This window comes from Callorhinus ursinus, unplaced genomic scaffold (assembly GCF_003265705.2).
Source record: "Callorhinus ursinus isolate GAN/ISIS: 27379988/994484 unplaced genomic scaffold, GSC_fseal_2.0 scaffold10, whole genome shotgun sequence".
In the NCBI taxonomy this organism is placed as follows: domain Eukaryota; kingdom Metazoa; phylum Chordata; class Mammalia; order Carnivora; family Otariidae; genus Callorhinus; species Callorhinus ursinus.
Genome location: NW_027397072.1, coordinates 8,796,054 through 8,805,499, shown reverse-complemented (window position 1 = coordinate 8,805,499; position 9,446 = coordinate 8,796,054). Strand labels below are relative to the sequence as shown.

Genomic DNA, 9,446 nt, shown 5'->3' with positions numbered 1-9,446 from the left:
TGTGTGTGTGTGTGTGTGTGTGTGTGTGTGTGTGTGTGTGTGTGTGTGTATACACCACATCTTCTTTATCCATTCGTCTGTTGATGGACATCTTGGCTTTTTCCATAGTTTGGCTGTTGTGGACATTGCTGCTAGCAACTCTGATTTTATCTGCTAGTAGTTTTTCAACTGCATACCAGTGTTAGGTTAGGAATAGGATTCAGCCAGATGACATATTAACTGTTCTGATAATTTTATGATGGGGAGGTAAGTTAACTGATTTTCTGTTTTATTCTACAGGGAGCAGTAAAATATTGTATATGCCTTGAGGAGGAGAACCTGGTTTTTAGAAGAAAAGATACAATTGTTTTATAAACCAAAGTATAGTTATACAAATACAATTTGATGTTAATTTTATTCATGTGTTTCTGAACAACGTACTACATTATAAATAGTACTTTGATTCATATCTTCCCATTGACAATATTTTTAGAAGAAAAAATTTAGAACCTAGGTAAAATATTAAAAATACTAATAATTACTTGAAGCTGCATTAAGCCCAATCCCAACTCTGCTATTTTCTAACTGAAATTCTGAGAAATTAAGTTCTCCAAGGTTAAATTCTTCAATTAAAAAAATGATGTTAATATACCTACTTCTACAACTTGGAAAATTCAGTGAATTACATGAGGTGATATCACAGAAAGTGTTTGACACAGTGTCTGTTGTGCACGCTGTCTGTATATAGCAGCTGCTTTATTATCAACATATGGGCACTCTCACCGCTGGTATTATTATTAACTCTACACTTAAATTTTTGAGTAATTCTTTTTTTAAAACTTAAATCAATTTTGTGATTCTTTGCACATTCTTTTAAAATTAAAATACGCCGTGGTTCATGAGTGTCTCTCAGAGATTTCAGTCTTTTAGCACTGTGACTGGGGCCAGTCTAAGGCCTGTGAGGCAGTTACCATGGGCACAAAATTTATGGGGGTGCCAAAACCCCACCATAATCAAGATAAATAATATTTTATCATAATACTTAGTGAAATGCAAAAAACCATGAGGAACAAAATATAAAAATCAAAATACTAAAGGCAGGAACTGGGAGAATGCTGTGCTAAACCACACTGGTGTGTAAGGCAAAAAGGGCGCTAGAAATCAGGAGCCTGTTCAAATACAGACACTTCAGAAAGGCTTAAGATCAGTGGAAACTGTATTCTTTGTTCAAGGAGGTTCTCCTTCCACTACAATTCAGAATTCAGGTTCTAAGCAAGTTTTTGATATAATTACCCCGTTTTAAGTGTTCGAAATATGAATGGGACTCTGTTAGAAACATAGTACTTCATTAATGTACCATCTATATTGTTTTAAGGCGGTAGGGAGCTTTAAGAACTCATTTTACTGTAACTATAGGTAGCTGAAGATTTATATAAGCAAACAGGAAAACTGCTCTTATGCTTCATTAAGTTAGCTACTCAAGTTTATATAGTGAAGTTGATTTATATGATGCAAAATATGTGTGAGACACTTTCACCCAATACTTTTTTTTTTTAAAAGATTTTATTTATTTGACAGAGACACAGCGAGAGGGGGAACACAAGCAGGGGGAGTGGGAGAGGGAGAAGCAGGCTTCCCGCTGAGCAGGGAGCCCGATGTGGGGCTCGATCCCAGGACCCTGGGACCATGACCTGAGCCAAAGGCAGATGCTTAACAACTGAGCCACCCAGGTGCCCCACCCAATGCTCTTTTGTTTTCTTATTTTCCTCAGTAACTTTTTTTTCTTCAAATAAAAAATATTTTTTGTTAGGTGACAGGATACATTTAGTTTGTTTAATTTGGCCTACAGATCTTAGACTAATGTACTTTCGAAGCTGTATTGTAAAATAAGCATTAAGGATTTTAGTCATCTGATATTAATAAATGATAAATAAGTTAATATGACTTAGATTGTGCTAGGTGAAATTGACAGTGTACTATAAAAATAATATGGGGTATATTTAAGATTCAGAAGTTTCTCTGTGTGCATATAGGTGGCTTAAAAGTTTATATTTTATTTGCTAAGTTGGATTTGTTTGGTCCCACTTTTTTTTTTTTTTAATTTAAGTAGGCTCCACACCCCATGCGGAGCCCAATGTGGGGCCCAAACTCACAATCCTGAGACTGAGAAGTGAGCTGAGTCCAGTCGGACACCTAACCGACTGAGCCACCCAAACGCCTCTGGTCCCACTATTTTTAGTTTTGTATCTGTATTTGGAGTTGTGGTAACACAAGGAGGAAATGTATTAAAAATTCATTTAAATAACATTTCCTGGTTACTTATCTATATGGCAGATACACAGAAATATGTTTCCTATTCTTTTGTTGTCTTAACTTTAAAACCTGGATGTTGTGTTCTGCTGGAGGAATAACTTTATTAACTTTAAGTTCAGTAACGTTTAAAGTATAAATGTATCATAAAATTGTAATCCTGTCACTTATAAACTGTTGATTTGGGCAAGTTTTGTAACCTACCTTATAAGTACCGTTTCTATGCCTACTGGTGTGGGTATAACTATAGTACCTAGTTCATATATTGTTGTGAGGATTAAAATGTTGACTGCATGTAAAATGTTTTGCACAGTAGATGGCACAAAGAAGCCAAAAAAAGTTCCTATTATTAACAACAAATACCATATTGACCTATTACATAATTTATGGCCAAGTTGAGTGCTAGGTATTATTTAAGGTCTGTGAGTGTGAACCCAAAATAACATCTTTAAGAAGGTTTTTGTTTTGTTTTTTAAATACAAGTAAGTACAGCAATTTAGCAAAACAGAAGTTCTAAGAAGGTGTAAAATAAAAAATTTATAATTTATAATTTAAGTAGCTCTGATGAAAGTCACTGATGACCTCCACATTGCTAAATTCTCAGTCTTGAGTAACTATACTTACCAGTCACATTGACTATGGATCACTCTCTCGCTCTTGCTACACTCTGCCTGGCTTCCAGGATAACACAAGTCTTGATTTTCTTCTTTCTTTACTGATTCCTTTTTAGTCCCCTCTTATTCTCAATCTCTTAATATTGGTGTATCCCAGGACTCAGTCCCTTGGTCCTTTTTTACTTGTCTATACTCCTTTAGTAATTTTACCCAGTTTTATAGCTTCAAGTGTTACCCATTTGCTGACAACTCATTAATTTTATACAATTTTCAGCTATGGGGTAACTTGTGCTGCATTTAACAATTGAAATTCCTAGAATAGTGTCTCCATCATTCTGCTTATCACTTCAGACGTTCCAGGTTGGTGAAGTCTTTCCAAACTTTTTCCTTTTTTGGGAGGTGAAGGAGAGGAATGCATTTTTTTTTTTAAAGATTTTATTTATTTATTTAATTGACACAGAGAGAGAGACAGCAAGAGAGGTAACACAAGCAGGGGGAGTGGGAGAGGGAGAAATAGGCTTCCCACCGAGCAGGGAGCCCGATGCGGAGCCCAATCCCAGGACCCTGGGATCATGACCTGAGCTGAAGGCAGTCGCTTAACCAACTGAGCCACCCAGGCGCCGCGAGGAATGCATTTTATTTAGATATTTTAAAAACAGATATTTAGAAGTGGTTTATACTGAAAGTGAAAACAAGTCTGGTACTTCATTCTTGACAATTAAAATTTAAAAGGCGCTTCATTCAGGAAAAGTTAGGAAAATAGGAAATTACGTATGTATTTTCCACCATGATAATTATAATGGGAGAAGTTGGGTGTTGGCTTGTACCTCTTTATTCCAGAAGACAGTACTATAATGCACTGTTTACCTTCCTCTGATGCTAACTTTTCACATATAGACGACCACAGTCCAGTATTGGAGCTGATTCACATTTCTCAGCTAGTAACATTAGCAATGTGGCTGATTTAGTAACTGGGTAAGCTTTGGGAGCTTAGCTTAAGACTTGATTGAAAGCTATATCTGACCTACCTAGTTATGCAGTTTTGTATAAAACTTGGGCAGTAAGACTTTTTCAGTGTCTCTTTTAGGGGCTGGGATTTTCATTCCAGCTACTCTTCTCCCAGTAATCAGTCTGCTTTTGGCCCTTTACCACATTTAGGCCCTTTGAAATTCTCAGTCATTGGTTTTACTGTTCCCTGCCCTCAAATCCTCTAGATCTTTGTGCCTTTGGTTCCTATTCATTATTTGGCATTTTTCTCTCTGGTCTTTGAGTATTTTGTGGTGGTGGTGTTTTGTTTTGTTTTAGCATTTTTATTTTTTATTTTTATTTTTTTTAAGATTTTATTTATTAATTTGACAGAGAGAGACACAGCGAGAGAGGGAACACAAACGGGGAGTGGGAGAGGGAGAAGCAGGCTTCCCGCGGAGCAGGGAGCCCGATGCGGGGCTCAATCCCAGGACCCCGGGATCATGACCTGAGCCGAAGGCAGACGCTTAACGACTGAGCCACCCAGGCGCCCCTGTTTTAGCATTTTTAAATGTTCTTTTAAAAGAACTTTTAGGGGCACCTGGTGGCGTAGTCGGTTAAGCATCCGACTCTTGATTTCAGCTTAGGTCATGATCTTAGGGTTGTGCGATTGAGCCCTGTGTTGGGCTCCATGCTGGGCATGGACCTGCTTAGGATTCTCTCTCTCCCTTGCCTTCTGTCCCTCCTCGTAGCTCATGCCCCCCCCCCCTTTAAAAAACCAAACCATGGCGCCTGGGTGGCTCAGTTGGTTAAGCGACTGCCTTCAGCTCAGGTCATGATCCTGGAGTCCCGGGATCGAGTCCCACATCGGGCTCCCTGCGCAGCGGGGAGTCTGCTTCTCCCTCTGACCCTCTTCCCTCTCGTGCTCTCTATCTCTCATTCTCTCTCTCTCAAATAAATAAATAAAATCTTATAAAAAAAAAAAAAGCCAAACCAAAGCAAAACTTTTAAATGTTATCCTATCATTTCTGTGCATTTGGAGGTGATGAAAGGGACAAATAGTGTTAATTTTCTTCATTGCTTTAAAGTTTTTGTAGTTTTGGTAGTTTGGAATTCTTTTTAAAATTTCTTTATCTCAGCTTAGTATCACTTTCTAAGAAGAGAATCAGAGTTGAAATCACAGACACTGAAAAAAAAATCTCACTACCTAAGGTTTATATAAAACTACATAACAAAGAAGGTCATAGACATAGGCTTTCAGTTAAGTCCTGAGCTAACCCAGCCACTGGATATCAGTATTAATTTCATGTACTGAAATTACTGGTATCTTAAAAAAATTCATAATTTGTTTCTTAATAAATGATGCTAAGTAGAATACATTTCAAATGTGAAAGTTTATAAATATAAAACCTCACGTATATATGTAAATTTGTAAGTATATATTACCCCCTACATTTTCTTCAAATATAAATTATTAGCAGATCAAAGTGTTCAAAAATACTGCATAAAAATAAAACTAAATGCACAAATGAGGTAGTATTTGATCTTTAAAAAAATGGCTTAAAAAAACAAAATGGTATTATTGATGAGTTGAATATTTGCTCTAGAACTGCTGAAAAAGCTCTCTGACTCTACACTGGTGGGGGATGTTATGGGAAAAATTTATAAACTATTTTGAGATTTTCTTCTTGACTATGTAATCTTTACATAATCCCGTCTTGTTGTGATAGCTTGTGGGGAGGATGTGGGGGTAAGCAAGGATTCAGTCATTTTACTAATGTGAAGCTGTAGTTCTTTTTTTCCAAAGAATTTTTTCTTCATAATATGTAGATGGAAATTTTAATGTAATTACTTTTATCATATCTGTATGAAGTGTTCATATGCCGTTTGTTTGAAAAGTCTCTGAACTAGAGGAAGATATTTATTCTTGTAATAGAAGCTTTTGCCTTGTCAATTAAAATTTTTTCTTCTTGTGGAGGTTAATGGAGGTACAGAAGAAGGCTTTCCAAATAAATGTACCTTTCTTTGATTTAAAGTCAATGATTATGGATATATCTAAAAATATAAGTGATTCAGATTTTACATTTTAAACTTACCAAATAGCAAAATTATACCAAAAAGATAGAGCAATAATTTGGTACTTAAAAATAGCCTACTATGCTAAAATGCTGGAATCCTTAAAAAGCAGTTCAACTGTCCTGGAGAGGGGAATTGTGGGTATGTGTGGGATCTCAAAGTGTGAATTTAACAATCTCAACTTCACTGGAAGTTGGATATTTATTATTTTTTTAGTGTTGTTTTTTTTTTTCTTTCAGTTTGAGAGAATTAAGATTGTTTTATATGGGGGGCCGCCTGGGTACCTTAGTCGTTAAGCTTCTACCTTCGGCTCAGGTCATGGCCCCAGGGTCCTGGGATCGAGCCCCACATCGGGCTCTCTGCTCGGTGGGAAGCCTGCTTCTCTCTCTCCCACTCCCCTGCTTGTGTTCCCTCTCTCGCTGTGTCTCTCTCTGTCAAATAAATAAAATCTTTTTTTTTAAAAAAGACTGCTTTATATGTCTGTTTTATATATAGTGGGCTATAAAGAATTTTAATTGTGATAAAACATATATGTAGTTTACTCTTAACACCTCTGCCCTTTCTGGTTTTTTTAAAAAGATTTTATTTGAGCGAGAGAATGAGAGAGAGAGCACAAGCAGGGGGAGCAGCAGAGGAAGAGGGAGAAGCAGGTTCCCTGCTGAGCAGAGAATTCCATGTGGGGCTCCATCCCAGGACCCTGCGATCATGACCCAAACTGAAGGCAAATGCTTAACCAATGAGCCACCCAGGCGCCCCTGCCCTTTCTATGAATAAAGAATATTTTCAGAAAATGTGGACAAAATTTTTAAAGAATGAAAAATAAAAATATGAAGTATAACTGAATGGTAAACAAAGTATGTATAATTTCTCTGTAATTCGTAAATTAAAAAACTCAAATTGCTTTGATTTTCCCCTTACTCAGATCCCTAAAAGGCGTCTTTATTGCTGTTTTATTTTTTGCAATCCTTCAGCTCTTTCAGCTTCTTATTTACTCTTCCAGGCTCTGGTCAGTGTTAGTCTGGTCGTTGAGACTAGGGTGGTGAGTTAAGTATATTGGACCTTTAAGTTTTAGGTAGTATTTACTATGTCATTTCCTAGTAGCATGACCTTGGACAAGTCAAAGTCACTTAATCTCTCTAAGCCTTAGTTTATTTTTAAAATGAAGAATATTTTTTCAGGCCCTCTTTAGAGTTACTTGGAGATGAAACCGTATATGCCGTAGTCTTTTAGAAATACTGTTACCTTCACAAGCATATCCATTGAGTAGACTTTGTTTCTTACTATTTTTTTCACCCCAACAAGTTATATGTAGGTACTTTTTCTTATTTTGATTATAAATTTAATGTGTGCTTGTTGTAGAAAGTATGAAAAATATAGAAAACTTAAAAAAAGAGAAATCTGAACAATGCCTCATCTTATTTTTATGTTTTTAGGGGAAATTTAGTTTTGAGGCTGAGTTCCCTGAGGGGAAGGATAGTTGGTGTCATATTTATTGTTGGATTTTTCTGTTCTTTGTATGCATTAGGCAAAAAAAATAATGCTTTTTGAGGGAATGGGAACTTTCTTAGTCTGGGTGTATTTCTTTTTTTTTTTTTTTTAAATGATGTAAATTTTAGATGTACAGCTTTATATTTTGACATCTGAATACACTCCAAAGTGATTACCACCACAAGTCTAGTTACCATCCATCACCATAGAGTTGACCCCTTTACCAATTGTGCTCACCTCCTGAACCCCTTCTCTTCTGGTAACCACTAGTCTGCTGTCTGTATCTGTGAGTTAGTTTTTGATTTGTTTTTAGATTCCATACATAAGTGGAATCATAGGTTATTTGTCTTTGACTTATTTCACTTATCATAATATCCTCAAAGTCCATCCATGTCATTGCAAATGGCAAAATTTCATTCATTTTTATGACTGAGTAGTATTCCATTTTGTATACACTATCTTCTTTATCCATGCATCTATTGATGGACACTTAGGTTGTTTCCATATTTTGGCTGTTGCAAATAATGATGCAGTTAGTTTAGGGGTGCATATATCTTTTCCAATAGGTGTTTTCATATTCTTCAGATCAATACCCAGAAGTGGAATATCTGTCTCACATTGTACTTCTATTCTTTATTTTTTGAGGAATCTCCATATTGTTTTCTGTTGTGGCTGCACCAATTTACAATTCCATCAATAGTGTGTGAGAGGGTTCCTTTTTCTCCACATCCTCTCTGACATGTTATTTCTTGTCTTTGATAATAGCTATTCTAATAAGTTTTAGGTGATGTCTCATTATGGCTTTGATTTGCATTTCCCTAGTTATTAGTGACATTCAGCATCTTTTCATTGTACCTGTTGGCCGTGTGTATGTCTTCTTTGGAGAAATGTTTCTTCAGATCCTCTGCCCATTTTTTAAATCAAGTTTTTGGTTTTTTTGTTGTTGAGATGTATGATTTCTTTATATATTTTGGATAACAACCCCTTATTAGATATGTGGTTTGCTGATCCCCCATTCAGTAGGTTTTCTTTGCTGTGTAGAAGCTTTTTGGTTTGAAATAATCCCATTTGTTTATTTTTGTTTTTCATTCCTTGCCTTTGGAGTCAGATACATGAAGATGTCACTAAGATCTGTGTGTAGAAGCTTACCACCTGTGTTTTCTTCTAGGAATTTTATGGTTTCAGGTCTTATATTCAAGTCTTTAATCTATTTTGAGGTAATTTTTGTGTATGGTGTAAGGTAGTGGTCTAGTTTCGTTACTTTGCAGGTAGCTACCTAGTTTTCCCAACACCACTTATTGAAGAGACTGTCCTTTCTCCATTATATGTTCTTCCTCCTTTGTCAGAGATTAATTGTCCATATATGTGTTAGTTTATTTCTGGGCTTTCAGTCTGTTCTGTTGCTCTGTGTGTCTGTTTTTGTAGCAATACCATACTATTTTGATTACTGTAGCTTTGTAGTATAGTTTGAAATCTGGGAGCATGATGTCTCCAGCTTTGTTCTTCTTTCTCAAGATTGCTTTGGCTCTTTGGTAACTTTTGTGGTTCCGTACGAATTTTACAATTATTTGTTACAGTATTATGAAGTATGTCATTGGAATTTTGATGGGTATTGCTTTGAATCTGCAGATTGCTTGGGTGGTATGGACATTTTAATAATATTAACTCTTCTAATCCATAAGTAGTGAATATCTTTCCATTTATTTGTTTCTTCAGTTTCTTTCAGGCGTGTCTTATAGTTTCCAGTGTGCAGGTTTTTCACCTTGGTTAAATTTATTCCTAGGTATTTCATTCTTTTTGATGCAATTGTAAATGGGATTATTTTCTTAATTTCTTTATAGTCTGTGTTTGTTAAAGTCAAAAGCTTGGTGAAATTTTACTGGACATTTGAAGAGAGAAAGGAAGACATCTGACTAGCAAAAATAATAGTGGGTGCATATTTTCTTTTTAAGATTTTCTTTTTAAGTAATTTCTACACCCAGTGTGGGGCTCAAACCCATAATCCTGAGATTG

General features: G+C 35.9%; 1 protein-coding gene across 1 annotated transcript in view; it reads left to right on the top strand.

Moving 5' to 3' along the window:
* The window catches only part of ROCK2 (Rho associated coiled-coil containing protein kinase 2), a 145,558-nt gene that overhangs the window by 51,763 nt on the left and 84,349 nt on the right, over positions 1–9,446 (top strand). The window lies entirely within an intron of this gene.